Genomic DNA, 16,375 nt, shown 5'->3' with positions numbered 1-16,375 from the left:
CCTTCAGCCTTGTGCCCTGTGTTGCCGGGTTAGGCTCCGGCTTGCCGTGACCGCACTCGGGAAAAGCAGTTGTAGACAGTGTGTATGTGTGGAAATCAGTGATACACTATTATAACCAATGAACATGTGTCAGCCACAGATGTCAGATGCACACAAAGCCATCAGAGTGCACTCCCTCCAAGTTAAAGCAGGTGGCACTAGATAGACCTTTCCACTCATCAAGAGCACAGAGAAAAAGACTGGCACACACAAGAATCCCTCTGCAGGGTCTGATTCACATGCCTCAGCAGCCTATGAGAATTTCCAGCACTCACTGGATGTTAAGTCTAGTACTTAGTCCAGTTCTAGTCAGTTGCTTGGTGTTTATCACAGTGTGTTTCTCTGAATCTTCAGTGCCAACAATCTGAAGAAATTGTATATGTGCTTACAGAATGTTTTTAAAATGTTAGTCTTTCCTTTTTGTTGATGCATGGATTTGTATCTTCTCTTAGTTGTTACTGCACTCTTTGTCTATCCAGAATTCCCAGGAGGGGTGGCCAGCCATTGGGACTTGGACCCACACACACACACACACATTTTCAGAACTGCTCATCCCATACGGGGTGACGGGGAACCGGAGCCTACCCGGTAACACAGGGCGTAAGGCCGGAGGGGGAGGGGACACACCCAGGACGGGATGCCAGTCTGCCGCAAGGCACCCCAAGCAGGACTCGAACCACAGACCCACTGAAGAGCAGGACCCAGTCCAACCCACTGCGCCACTGCGCCACCGCACCCCGAATTTGGACCCTCAGAGGTTTATTTTTCTCCCATGCCTTTCAGTTCAGGAAGTCTTTTCTTTTCCTTTCCTCCATGGTCAGTTATCTTAGTTATATCTTTAATACCTACTACAGTTATTGGAATAATTTAATATACAGCCAGCCTTTATTTTTAGGTCTCTTGAACCCTTGGTCAATGTTCTGTCTCTGTGTGAGAAGAATGTTTTATAAAAATAAATCAAACTGACCATATATTTATCAAAGGACTTGCCTGAGCTGTGTGTGGAGTTTGCTTGGTGCCGGAGCAACGATCAGGGGAGGCAGAAATTTTCCCCATGTACTGCCATGCGTGTTTAGGAATTGTTGATTCTTAACAGCTTAACCGAGGACAGTGAGGACATGTTTCCTAATTGGCAGCTACATTAGAAATGGAGTGATAATAAGCAAGAGCATAGCCCACCTCCCGTGTATCTTTCTGAAATGTTGCATCTGCTTTTAACAGTTTGTTTATAACTCAGAGATGTTTCTGAAGTGCAAATGTGCACTGTAACATGCAGCCAAATTAATTATTATCATCTTAAAAGTGACAATGAGGGTGATGGCATAATTAAGAGAATGAAAAGGTAGTTAGGAAGAAAAAGAAGAAAGACTGGATTAAGATGTGAAAAAGTGCGTTAAAATAACCAATGTATTCCAAGTTAAAGACACAGCAGTTGCACAGTAACGTGGCAACAGCTGGTGCTCACTGCTCTGGTTGCGCTGTTCAGTGATTTCTCAACTCATGGAAAATCATTTCACCAATGTTATAGGCTGCTGGTCATCTATGCAATATGCAAGTTTGTGAAAAAAAATCTGCCTTTTTCATTTTAATAAATAGGTGCAGAGAGTTCAGCTCAGAGTGTGCGCAGGTTCATTGCTCTCTGCATGGCAATGGTATATCACCTCTATACCCTTCCACAGCAAGAAAATCACATGGGTGCTTCCTGTCCCATTTGACCCAAACCTTAAAGGACCCTGAAGTGCAGGTTTCCAGAGATAGTTTGTCCACTGACTCAGGTATGATGATACACAATAAATTAATACAACAGAATTATTCAATGCAATTTATTGGTACACTGCTAACTGAAAATTGGAGTGTTAGAGAAAAACAAAATATTACAGTGCTATGGAATCAACAGAATAACAACCTTGTACTCAGGAGCACTTAGAAACACACACACACACACATCTTCAGAACCGCTCATCCCATACGGGGTCACGGGGGAACCGGAGCCTACCCGGTAACACAGGGCGTAAGGCCGGAGGGGCAGGGGACACACCCAGGACGGGACGCCAGTCCGTCGCAAGGCACCCCAAGCGGGACTCGAACCCCAGACCCACCGGAGAGGAGGACTGCGGTCCAACCCACTGCGCCACCGCACCCCCTCACTTAGAAACATTTATGCTAATATTAACAGAGACTTTTTTGCCCTTTAACAGTGATGAGGTGACCACTAAGGGCTGCTGTGCTACAAGTAACTCCTGGGCTCAAAGTGAGTCCTATTGCAGTCCTCAGTTTGTAAGTCATTCTCACTTTTGCTGCTCTGATTTCTTCCTACAGTCCAAAGACATCTATTTCAGGTGAATTTAGAAGTGACACTAAGTTTTCACAAGCATTGCCTGTCATTTCACTATCAATAGCCACTCAACCTAATGTAAGATCTCTGTGAAACCCAGAAGTGTATAGATCTAAAACATTTTTATTATATTACATATAAATAAAACATGTTAAAAATAAATAAAATACACACACACACACACACACACACACACACACACACACACACTTTCAGAACCGCTTGTCCCATACAGGGTCACAGGGAACCGGAGCCTACCCGGCAACACAGGGCGTAAGGCCAGAGGGGGAGGGGACACACCCAGGACGGGACGCCAGTCCGTTGCAAGGCACCCGAAGCGGGACTCAAACCCCAGACCCACCGGAGAGCAGGACCGCAGTCCAATCCACTGCGCCACCACACCCCCTAAATAAAATATGTTAACATAATATAAATAAAATATGAAACCATATTTCAGAACCATGTTGACATGACGTTAAAGTGCACTTTAGAAAAAGAAAAGAAGCATAGGAAAAAACATTTTAATCGATAAGTAATTAACACACTGAAATGTCTTACATTTTGTGGGTTTATAGCAATGACGTTAGTACTCATAAAAAAACTCCAACTGTAACAAGAAATATTTCCTCAGCCAAATATTTTGTATTGTTGTAAGGAGCTACATGACAACAGTACAAAGATCAGTATATCACTCAAGTGTGGAAAAGCAACTCTGTTTCAGCCACGAGACTCCTCATGTGTCAGAAGGGGCTGTGAGAGTTTACCCTTGAGCACTGTACTCTTTTTGAACTGAAACAGTGAGAAATGTGAAAGGATGATCTACACAAGTTGCACTGAATATAAAACATTTGCTAAGCTACAAAATAAATGAACTGCCCACCCTCATGGGGCAGGGTCACTCTGCCAAACAGATAAAGCCTAGCTGCTCCTCACAGAACCTGTTGTCCCCAGTTGGGTTTGAGCTCAGGGCCCAGCAGTGGAAGGGTTTCACAGGGCACTGGGCCAGCTGGAGAGAGGTCCAGTTCAGGGTGTCCCCATTCACCCACATCCATCTGTCTCCCAGGTAGCGCAGTCCTGTCCACCAGTAGGTCCCCTGGGCTACTCCAATCTTCTGCTGGGCCACAATGAGCTCCTTCTGCGACAATAGACTGACCAGGTCCTTATAGTTGGTCCTGCAATAGACCAGGGCTTCCTCCCATGTCATGGTCTCCTGGACCACAACCATCTTACGCATCTCCTGAGAACAGAAGGAAGGAAGGTGTACACCACAGAAATAATCATTCCACCAGCCATTTTCCACCTTTACACAGTTTTCACCGAAATAGTTATTGGGTTGACCTGAAGCCCATTTTCGGTATGTTGAGTTTCCACCTTCTGACCACAACCACTTGTCAGAGTTCAGTGTTCTGTAGAGACCAATCCAACCTGTGCCTTGATTACCTAAAGTTTGTAAGATCTGCTCCATTTCCTGCTCATCTCTGACAGAGGACAGGTCAGTGTACTGCTTTCTGCAGTTCCCCTGTGCTTCAACCCAATTCATCTTGTTGCTGACAAAGAAGTGCTCTGTGACCAGGCTGAGGGTTGAGGCACAAAGACCGGCAATGAGGAAGGTAGTGAGAGCACTCTTCTTCATGATGGTGCAGCGCTCCACTACAGTGTATATGAGGAATCTGTGGTCACAGGAGTGTGTGAGGCCCCAGAACCCGAATTTGCCCAACAGGAAGGAGAAACGGCTCAGCTGACATGCAAATCAGTGCTTTATTTCCCTATGCAAATCCTAACAAAACTATGAAATGAGATATAAGCAAACTAACATTTAAATTTATACTTCAGCCTGAGTGAAAATAACAATGTAATTATTTACTTTTATTTATTTTGGAATGAATTTAGGCAAGAAACAAAAACAAGGTTTGCAAATTGGGCCTTTGTGTGTTTTTAGTTATAACTAATTAAATTTAGGAAATTTATAGAGCTTAATTATTCATTAATAGATGACCACCTATTAAAAGACATCTGAAAATCAATTAAAAATTATTCATCATTTATCTGACACTGTTCTTAAAGTAATAAACAACTGCTGCAGTATATAAACATAAACATATTTGCAATTGTTGATGCAGTTACTTCTTATTTCATGAACTTTAAAACATAGGAACACATAAAATATTAATTTTGGTCAGTGCAAAAGTTTGGATACCCTTCCACTTGTCCAGTGATAAAGACTTTTTTTCCAAGGTCCCTGACACTAATGACATCATAAGGCTTTAATAGCCATTAGGAGTTTTTACCTATTGACAATTGCAGAGCTTAGTAAATTCCCTGACACTCCTAACTTTGGGCTGTTGCTCAAGAACCATGTGCTCCTCTGAGCAACTTAATGAGGATCTGAAAATGAAGCTAATAGATGCCTATAATGCAGGAGAAGGCTATAAAAAAAATTGTAAAATTCTTCCAGCTTGCAATTTCCACTGTCTGTAATGTCATCAAGAAAATCGCAGTTGAGGGGAACTGTGGAAGTCAAATCAAGGCAAGATCTGGGATATCAAGAAAACTTTCTGAGACAACTGCTTGTAAGTGGTCAAAAAGACAAAAGCAAACCCCAGTATGACTGCAAAAGACCTGCAGGAAGGTCGGGCTGATACAGGAGTGGTGGTAGACCGTTGACATGCCCACGCCATCAAGCCAAATGCCTGCATCTGCCGTGAATCAGAGCAGCGGGATATAAAAGGAGCTGTGCCAACTCACCACCTTTCAGAATTTCTTAGAGTCTACCTGAAATACACAGCAGTTGTGGCTTAACCCCTCCAGCTTCTCCTAACTGACTCAGATTCTCATCTCACCCCTAGAGCAACATCTGTCCCCAATGTCAGTTCCTGTCTGCTGCCTTGTGAATGCCCATAATAAACATCCCTATGACTGGGTCCACAACCTTCTCCTCAGTCTCCTGTCTGAGTCATTGACAACTGTTCCACATGCAATGTTGCTTTCACAAATATGATCTGCATGGAATCATCAGAAGGTAGCCTTACCTGTGATCTCATAACAAAAGTCAATGTCTAAGGTATGCAAAACAGCATCTAGACAAGCCAGAGGCCTTTTGGAAACAAGTGGACTGATGAAGTAAAAATGTAATTACTTGGCCACAATGAACAAAGGGGGGAAAAAACAAGAAGGAGCAGCTTTTGATGGTAGGCAGTGGGAATCTTGCCAACTGCTAAACATGGGGGTAGATCCATAATGGTCTGGGGTTGTCTGATAATTAATGGCACAGGAAACATTGTATGGGTAGAGGGAAGAATGGATTCCACTAAATTTCAGTAAACTCTAAATGCTAATGTTATAGAATCAGCCAAAAAGTTGTAGAAGCCATCCCTTTTCAGCTTCACCAAGACAATGATCCAAACATACATCAAAAGCCACCATGAACTACTTGGAGAAAAGCAAGCTGGAGATTTTGGAATGGCCCTCAGTTCCCTGACTTAAACATCATTGTTAATCTGTTGGTAGATCTTAAACATGCTATGCCTGTGAGATGGCCCAAGAAGATCTCGTAATTAGAAGTGAGTTGCAAGGAAGAGTGGTCAAAAATCCCCGTTAAGAAGTGAAAGACTCTTAGCTAGATACAAAATGCATTTACAAGCTGTGATATGTTCCAAAGGGGGTGTTACTAAACACTTACTTAGTAGGGTGTCGAAGCTTTTACACATGCCACAATTAATATTTTGTGTTCTTATGTTTTAAAGTTGGGGGTGCGGTGGCGCAGTGGGTTGGACCACAGTCCTGCTCTCCGGTGGGTCTGGGGTTTGAGTCCCGCTTGGGGTGCCTTGCGACGGACTGGCGTCCCGTCCTGGGTGTGTCCCCTCCCCCTCCAGCCTTGCGCCCTGAGTTGCCGGGTTAGGCTCCGGTTCCCCGTGACCCCGTATGGGGACAAGCGGTTCTGAAAATGTGTGTGTGTGTGTGTGTGTGTGTGTGTGTTTTAAAGTTCATGAAATAAAAAGTAGCTGTGGTGTCTGAAAGGAAAGTAGACTGTTCCTTGAAGGTTTTACAGAAACACGGCACTGGAACATTTTCAGTGCACAAGTAAAGAGTTTATTAAGAACAGCAGCTCGTGTCACATTTTCTCTGTGGGACGTTTTTTGTTCCCATGCGAAGACCCCACGTTAGACCCAGTTCAGCCTATAACAAATTCCAGCTTCAATCAAGAATTGACCAATGACAATTAAGCAACCTTTGTCAACTTATACCCTACAGGCTGGCAGGAACCTTTCTTTTACAAACTTCTAAATGATTTGCTTTTGGTGTAAAACATCTTATCCTCTTATGAAGTAGGCACCTCCCTTAGTTGGTGTTTTCTTGAGTTAGGCCTGCGACACCTCAGGAAGTCTCAAGAATGAAGTCTGGCATCCCAGACCCATTCCCCTCCACACACATGTGAAATGCTCTACATGCACAACAAACACACCAGTTGCACAAACTCAAACCATCCCAATCAACACCAACATCACCCTTTTATACATACTAATAAAAAGCCCCCCCTGCCTACCTTACTGAAACATTACCCTCCAACTCCAACGATCCTGCTCTCTTCTCATTCATAACCACTGAGTAGCCTTCTCAGCAGCCTCAGACAACTCTTTCACTGCTACCCTTAGCAAGCAGCCTCTGATATCAAATTCCTCCAGGAGAAATGTAGCTGACTTTGCCACAAACCCCCTAACGTCCACCTCTATTTACATTTATTAATTTAGCAGACACTTTTTTCCACAGCGACTTCCAATTAACTCTGTGTAGTGTTACCAGCCCACACCTCATTTACTAAAGTGACTTACAATGTTAGCACTGTACACTAATTACAATGAGTCACTCATCCATACGTCAGTGGGACACACTATCATTCACACACTATGGGTGAACCTGAACACCATATCTTTTGGACTGTGGTAGGAAACCGGAGAATATGGTAAAGCTTAACTGTGATTTGTGTATGTGACCTGAAACTAACCCAGGCAAGAGTAAACACAACTCAGGTATATGCCCTAGGATGAGGGTACGTTTAAACCAGTAACGCTCAATCAAGGGGATCCCTTGAAGGCAGTTGTGCCTGTAAAACATAATACATATTTTTATGCTAAATGAGTAAATGATAAGTTGTATAAACTTCTTAACATAAAAACCTTTAATCAGTTATGACTAAAAACACACAAAGGCCTAATTTGCAAACCTAGTTTTTGTATACTGCCTAAATCTTTCCCAAAATAAATAAAAGCATATCATTCTCTCACTGAAGCTCAACTGCAAATTTAAATGTTACTTTGTTTATATCTCATTTGATAGTTTAATCAGGATTAGCATGAGAAATAAAGCACTGATTTGGATGTCAGCTGAGATGTTTCTCCTTCCTATGAACAAATTCAGGTTCTGGGGCCTCACACACTACGGTGACTGCAGAGTCCTCAGATACACTGCAGTGGAGCACTGCACCATCATGGAGAAGAGTGCTCTCACTGTCTTCCTCATCACCAGTCTTTGTGCCTCAATTGACAGCCTGGTCACAGAGCACTTCTTTGTCTTCAGCATAATGAAATGGGATGAAGCACAGAGGAACTGCAGAAAGCAGGAACCTGGACATGTTTAAGATGGTTGTGGTGCAGGAGACCTTGACATGGAGAAAGCCTCGATCTACTGCACAACTACAAGGACCTGGTCAGTCTGTCGTCACAGAAGGAGCCCATTGTGCCTAGAAGAAGATCAGAGTAGCCCTGGGGATCTACTGGTGGACAGGACTGTAATACCTGGGAGACAGATGGATGTGGGTAAATGGGGAGCCCCTGAACTTGCTGTCTCTCCAGCTAGCCCAGTGCCTAGTGAAGCCCTTCCACTGCTGGGCACTGAGCTGAAGGTGGCAGGTCTTGTAAGGAGCAGCTAGGCTTTATCTGCTTGGAAGAGTGACCTTGCCCCACAGTGGGACAGCACTCAAGGGCAAATCAGCATGACTCCTTTTGATACCTTTAATGCAACTATTTACTATTTGGCTGAATTATTGAATATTTCAAGTTACAGGTGAAGCTGTCTTATGAGTACTGATGTTAATGTTATAAACCTAGAAAATGCAAGGATACTTCAGTGTGCTATTTACTTCATTGGTTAAAACTGATTAAAATATCTTTCTCCATTCTGCTTATTAATTTTTGGAAGATTTTAACTGTATGCAAACATTGTTCTGAAAAATGTGATTTTAGGTTTTCTTCAAGTCTCTGAAATTCAGGTTCCTATAGTAGGCCTTAGGGCTGGTGAAATGCCATTTAAGGCCAGTGATGAATATTCCAGCATTAAACATTAGTTACTACAGAGATCAAGAGGTTAAAACATTAAATGAAACTGCCATATTTTTGTGGGAAATATCTGGTTAACTGTTGGCTCTTGGGGAGGGGCGCAGGGGTGCAGTGGGTTTGACCGGGTCCTGCTCTCTAGCTGCTCTAGGGGTTAAGTCCTGCTTGGGGTGCCATGTGAAGGACTGGCATCCTGTCCTGGGTGCATCCCCTCCCCCTTCCAGCCTTATGCCCTGTGTTGCCAGGTTAGGCTCTGGTTCGCCACGACCTCACTTGGGACAAGCAGCTTCAGACTGTGTGTGTGTGTGTGTGTGTGTGTGTGTGTGTGTGTGTGTTGGCTCTTGCCAATAAACCTGCACAGACAGAAAGGAGTACCAATTTAGTTCATACACATACAATGCCTGAAATCACTTGTCCTGAGTGGGATCGTGGAGAACCAGAGCTTAACACGGCAACACAGGGCGCAAGGCTAGAGGGGGAGGGGACACACCCAGCATGGGACGCCAGTCCATCGCAAGGCACCAGAAGCAGCACTCGAACCCCAGACCCACCAGAAAGCAAGACTTGGTCAAACCTACTGTGCCAACGTGCCCCTGCGCCCCCATCAATTCAATTCAGATCAGTTCTATTTATTTTTATGGAGCGCTCTTCTCACACAGTGACACAGAGTGCTGAACAAAGGCATAAGGCAAAGAAACAAATACATCAGGTAAAAAAAAAAAAACAACGAAAACAGTTGACTACAGACTAGCACAATACATTATCCATGCATTCATTAAAACTATAAGTATGCCTACTGACCATGGAGGAAAGGAAGAAAAAACTCCCAACTGAAAGTCAAGGGAGGAAAAAATGTGGGTGTTTGAGTGCCGGTGATTGCCCACCCCCTTGGGCTTTCTAGATTAAGCAAGACTTTTAAGTCAATTTACAACTAATTGTTAGTGTTGCTGTGTGTTAACTTTATTTCCCAGTATGCCAAGGTACATCTTGTCCTTCAGGGCAGTTGGTCATCAGCTTTAGACAGCATAGGGTGCTTGTGTGGCATCTGGCCAGCCTCCTCAGGTCTTATCGTAGGGAAACAATGGCCAACAAGAAACAAATTGTTAGTTACTTTATATCTTAAAGAGATTAGACAGATTAATATCGGAAGAAACACAGCCAAGTGGAATTACATTTGTTAGTGATATGTCTGAGTGAATATGTAAGTCTTTAGTCTGGATTTAAAGACTGAGACAAAGGGGACATTTCTGATCGTAACTGGTAGACTATTCCATAGTTTAGGTGCTCTACAGGGGAAGACATTCCCTCCTACTGAGGTCTTATTGATCACGGGTACTTTAAAGTAACCCACATGTAATGAGCAAAGATATTGTTTTGGAATGTAAAAATCAATAATCTCACAAAGGTAAACCGGAGCAATACCATGTACTGCCTTATAGGTCAGAAGTAGGATTTTATAATCAGCTCTAAGCGTAACCGGAAGCCAACACCGCGATTTCAATACAGGTGTTATATGGTCGTACTTCCTAGTTATAATGATTTTTGCAGCAGCATTTTGTACCAACTGTAGCATGGATACAGTCTGGTATGTACAGACCAATAATAAAACATTCCAGTAGTCAAGCTTACTTGAAACAAAAGCATGAACCAGTTTCTCAGCATCCTGCCTGTATTGGAATCACCTTAATTTAGCTATGTTTCTCAACTGAAAGAAGCACTATCTAGTCAATGTATTAACATAAGACACAAATTAAAGTTTTTCATCCCCAGTTTTATATTGGTAAAACAATTAGCTAAAGACAAGGGGTGGGGCACGGTGGTGCGGTGGCGCAGTGGTTTGGCTGGGGCTTGCTCTCACGTGGGTCTGGGGCTCAAGTCCTGCTTGGGGTGCCCTACAGTGGACTGGCAGATTGGTGTCCTGTCCTGGGTGTGTGTGTATAACCCAAATCCTTAACATAATCTGTATGCTTGAAGCTTATACTATTGGTGGTAAAGATTGATGTGACTGTGGGGAGAATTTTGTCATCACCACCCACCAAGGGTACCTCTGTTTTACTGGAATTCAGAGATAAAAAGCTATTACTCATCCATAATTTTATTTTTTATATTTATATATTGGTAAAGCAATTTGCTAAAGACCCCATATGTGGCTTAAAACACACCACACCACATCAGGCTTGAACAAAACATATAGCTGTGTGTCATCAGCATATGAGTGGACACTTTTGAGTGAAGTGAGCATGGTAATTTCCTCTACAGTAATTGTGTTGAAGCCACTGAAACAGTGCAGACAGCATCTAATATAATCATCGCCAGAACAGCTTACACTGGCTTGGACCAAAGTAGAAGGTATAATGAATGCCCGGATATTCTCTAATTCAGTACTGAAAAATGACAAAAATTCATCATTAGAAATAGAAGCAGAAATATATTGTTTATCTTGATGTTTACCAGTTAAGTAAGCAATGGTATTAAACAAGGAACAAGGATTATTCCGAATTTCATCAATTAACTTCAGGTAGTATCTGGATGTTTTAATACAATTGGACCAGACTACATAATATTTCAATCATTAAGTTTTCTCCAATGAAACTCAGTAAGTTTCACTAAGGCAATTATCAAAGTATAGTTCCATTTAAGTGTGTGCAGTTCCACTGGCACACACACACTCTGAAGCTGCTTGTCTCAGGTGGGGTTGTGGCAAGCCAGGGCCTAGCCTGGCAATATAGGGTGCAAGGCTAGAGGGGGAGGGGACACACCCAGGACAGGACACCAGTCCAATCACAAGGCACCCCAAGTGGGATTTGGGACCCACCAGAGAGCAGGCCCTGGCTAAATTTGCTGTGCCACCACGCCGCCCTAGTCCTACTAGCATTTATTATTAATGTAATTGCTAATAAAGACAACAATCAATAAATAAAAAGCCACAGCTATTTCAAATGTGTTTAAAGTTCCTGGGTTTTAAGTCCTTTCTGAAAGACTGTGAGAGATTCTCCCCTCCTGGGAGAGAGGGGTAGTGCTGAACTTTATTATGCTATCAATTCAAACCCCTTGTGGTAAGGTGGAGACTGTCTGCGGCTAAGAGTGTCAAGTTAATTTTACAGTTAAATGTCCTATGCTAATTTGGCGCCATGTAAGTTATACCTTCATATCTCTAAAACTATACACTCTACAGCCACAAATAAGAGCTTTAACTGAAGAGGAAATTCATGGCTTTTAAAATCAAGTGCTCATTAGTGCTCCAAGTACAATTGCACACAAAAAAAGGATCAGTTTGGGTCAGCAAGGGACATGAAGAAGAAACTGGTTTTACTGCATAGCAATGGATCACATTCAGGTTGCCTGTCTGACATGCCACCTCCAAATTCCTGGAAGATGCCTGTTGCACTCCTGGAGCTAATTACCTATCCTTTTACACCCCATCTTCCCAACAGTGAGGGGCTGCCAGACATGAAGACCGCAACCTGAGAACCGAGGTCGGAACTCAGAGAAAAGAGGACAGAACACAACACATCAGTCCTTGCACTGGCAGAGTGGAATGCTTTGGTTGAAGTCATTAGTGATCATCGCTAACCACTCCACATATCTTCTGTCCATTTATCTCCCGAAGTGGCTCCAGAAGACAAGCTGGAAACATTTTCAGAGGTTTTTGAGCAGACCACCTGGGCCTGTAGGTGGCCCCCTGATGAGTAGCCCTATAATTCATGCCGCTGCTTACCAGCCTTGACGACAGTGAGGCAGATCCTGGCAACAGCAGATTATAGTATTGTAGCACGCCGAGGACACCCGGAGAGGGGGCGGAGACGGGGGCAAAGCAGCCACAGCTGGGGCTGATTTCATCCCCTATTTCTTCCCCAGTGCCCAGCAGTAAAGAAGAGAGACTGAGGAGGAGAACCAGACAGAGGCGACCACAAACCCGAACCCTGAGACGACGCCCGCATCCTGATCGACCCGACTCTTCCAGCCCCCCGACCAGCACGAAACCTCTCCCTACCTGTTCCCTGCTCCCCCTTTCCCGTCTCCTTCCTTCTCCGCTGTCTAAGGCAAATAAAAGCCCACAGTAATGGGCGACTGCATCTTCTGTCTCCTGCCTCGTCTCTTACAAGCATATTTTGGGAAGCCGTAATGAAGCAGGTTGAGCTCACATCCAAAGGGTATCAGCAACATCTGCACAGCTAGCGGTGAAGGGTTGTAGCCCAGCTATTCCTCTTCACGTTGACGGACCTGGACTGCGGGAGACTGGGTCTAAAAGGTAGGTAGAACATTTCATTGAGCAAATTAGTTGATTTTTCTGCTGGTCTTTCAAGACCATGATGAACATGTAAATGTTTACATTTAATAATTTTGTGATTAGAAATTGTTGAACCATGGATAAACCTTTCTACAGCAACTTGTGCAATGTAAATGTTTTTAATAATTTTGTGTTTAGAGCTGTACCATAATGGATAAACCTTTATGCATCTACTCACATGATCTATACTGGTTCATATGGTGGAATGTGACAAATTAACTGTACTTTAGAATCACATGTCTGCATCCAAGTCCCCAATCACGTGTCTGCATCTTCTTCTGTTCTTGTAATGCACTGTATTTTTCCCTAAGATGTACATTGGTGTGGAGAAAACATCTGCTAAATGAATAAATGTAAATGTAAATGGAATTTGCGGTCCAGAAGGGCCTAGACAGAGAATGTAGGGGAGCCACCCACATCCAGAGTTAAAGGGGGAGAAAGAGGAGACTGGCTTTGCAAATTAGAGCTGTGGCACTTAAGTTGGGATACATGAAATGAAGGAAAATTCTGTAATGGCAAGGTAACAGCAATCAATACGTAACCAGGTTGATCCTTTTAAGAATCTTAAAACGTACAATGTAAATGTAAAATCACCCATCATGGATACTTTGTCATGACCGATGGCTATAAAGTTACTAAATTTGTAGAGAAAAGAGGAGTTTGGCCTAGAATGGCCTAATATTTTTATCATTACACATAGAAATAAAGCAGCTCTTGCTGGTAACAAATATCATTTCTGCAAACATGCGTCTTTAGAGTGGACACCTCATTACTGGCCAGAGAACTTACACGAGCCTCGATGGCAGACAGGAATGCATGTGGAATACACCTCACTTTTACACTTTGATTCCCAAGCCATCTATCCACCCATTTTCCTGGCCACTTGTCCAGCTTGTGTCACAGTGGCAATAGTGAGAGCAGAGAAGCCCAGACGTCCCTGTCATTGACAGCTTCAAGTGACATGGTCGGCAAAAAAGCAAAAGCAAAAACATAACAATCCAGACCAAGATTAGGCTTGCTCAGGCGCTTGTATTCTCAATATTAAACTACGAGTGTGAAAGTTGGACGGTGCGGAAACAAGGCAGAAAGATGATAGTTTCATTCAAACTTTGGTGTTGGAGAAGGGTATTTTGTGTGTTTGAACAGCTAGAAGAACAAACAAGTCGATTGTATAAGAGATAAAGCCGACCATATCACTTGAAGCTGTCAATGAAATTACGCCTATCATAGTTTGGCCATACAATTAGAAGAGAGCAATCATTAGAGAAGGACATCATGACCAGAAAGATTGAAGGAACAAGGAGAAGAGGAAGACCCGCAATGAGATGGCTTGATACATTGACAACAACAATAGGGACAATACTGGAAGAGCTCGCAAAACGAGCACAAAACCAATTTCTTTTTAGATCTTCAATTCGTCAAGTCACCATGAGTCGAACCCGAGTTGATGACACTTAACTAACTAATGTGTTTCTTGTTGGAGATTCTGCGGTGAGGAATGTTAAGGTGCGGGGGCTTGGGAATCACCCTACCTGGATCGGGGCCTCATTGTGGCGGAAGGGCTTGCATGATCTATGGATCTCCAGAGCTATATCATCTGGAGCAGTATGCTCCTGGTAGGGTCCCTGGAGGCAAAGAGGTCTGGAGTGAAGATCCAGACTAACATGATCCAAAAATCCCCATGAAATAGATTAAGAGTACAGCATGTACCCTGCCCGGAATAGGGTCATGGGGACCTACCCTTGGAGCCAAGCCTGGGGGGTAGTGTTCCTGGGCGAGCTCCTGGTGGCCGGGCAGCCCACACAACCCAGCTGGGCTCAGCCCGAAAAGGTAATGTAGGGGGGCCATGTGGGCCCACAACCTACAAGGTCCAACATGGGGGTTAGGTGTAATGCCTTTCAGGCAGCAGGAGGGGCCAGAGTGGCGTCGCAGACCCTCGTAGCAAAAACCGGATCTTGGCACATGGAATGTCACCTGACTGAGAGGAAGGGAGCCATGGTTTGTCCATAACAAACACCATGTTCGAACACAAGGATGCTCATAAGTGTAGTTAGTACCAGAGCTCTGGGTGAAAGGTCAATGACTGACTTTGTAGTCGTTTCATCTGACTTGAGGTGATATGTTCTGGACACCTGGGTGAAGAGAGGTGCTGAGCTGTTGACCGATCACCATCTAGCGGTGAGCTGGATCAGATGGTGGGAAAAACTGATGGACAGACCCGGTAGACCCAAGTGTAAAGTAAGGGTGTGCTGACAATGACTGTCGGAGGACCCTGTCTGAAATGATTTGAATTCCCACCTCCGTGAGGACTCAGTGAGGGGAGAAGGGAGCGTGAGATCTACTGCAGGGTCTTGCGATCCAAAATGGTGCAATTTCCAAACCAGGCAGTAATGCAGCTGCTCAGGATGCTCTCGATGGTCTGTCTGTAGAATGTAGTGAGGATGGGGGGTGGGAGATGGGGTTTCCTTAACCTTTGCAGAAAGTAGAGACATTGCTGGGTTTTCTTGGCCATAGAGCTGATGTTGAGGGATCAGGTGAGGTTCTCTGTCAGGTGAACATGAAGGAATTTGGTGCTTTTGACGAGTTCCACAGACAAACCCTCGATGTTCATCGGAGAGTGTTCGCTCCAAGCTCTCCTGAAGTCAACAACCACCTCTTTTGTTTTGTCCACTTTCAGGGACAGGTTGTTGGCTCTGCACCAGTCTGTTAGCCGCTGCACCTCCTCTCTGTATGCTGACTAGTCACTTTTGCTGATGAGACTATGACAAAGCTTAAGTGTGATTTGTGTAGGTGACCTGAAACTAACCAAGGCAAGAGTAAACACAACTCAAGTATACGCCCTGGGATGAGGGTAAGTTTAAACCAGTAACAATCAATCAAGGAGATCCCTTGAAGGCAGCTGTGTCTGTAAAACATAATAGTGGAGTAATGAGAATAGCACATGAGGAAGTAGAACCCCAAAGTAACGATCCCTGTCAAGATAAGAATCAGGCAGGTAGGCGCCACTGTGACCGAAGGACCATTAACTGAAACAGCCATAAAAATAGTGACCAGATCCAAGAGGGATCTGGACCACGTTAAAAAAAAAAAAAAAAAAAAAAAAAAAAAGTGTCCAGTTAATCCAAAATTGTATAAAAGGTACTGTTTGTGAGTTGTCTGGCAGTTGCTCTGCAGACCAATTCGGCTTTGTTACTTTGTAATAAAGTCTACTTACATTTACAAACTACCTGAAGAGTCTGGTGTGTCATTTCTGGAAACCACGACAAGACCCACCATGGTCATGTTGTCATTAAACTTGATGATGTTGTTCGAACTGTGTATTGCTTCAGTCATGAGTCAGCAGAGTGAACATGGCCCCTGTGGTCAGTGTGGTGGTGTTGG

Source organism: Scleropages formosus, chromosome 1, assembly GCF_900964775.1.
Source record: "Scleropages formosus chromosome 1, fSclFor1.1, whole genome shotgun sequence".
Taxonomy (NCBI): domain Eukaryota; kingdom Metazoa; phylum Chordata; class Actinopteri; order Osteoglossiformes; family Osteoglossidae; genus Scleropages; species Scleropages formosus.
The sequence above is the reverse complement of the archived record's forward strand: the minus strand, read 5'-3'. Positions refer to the sequence as shown.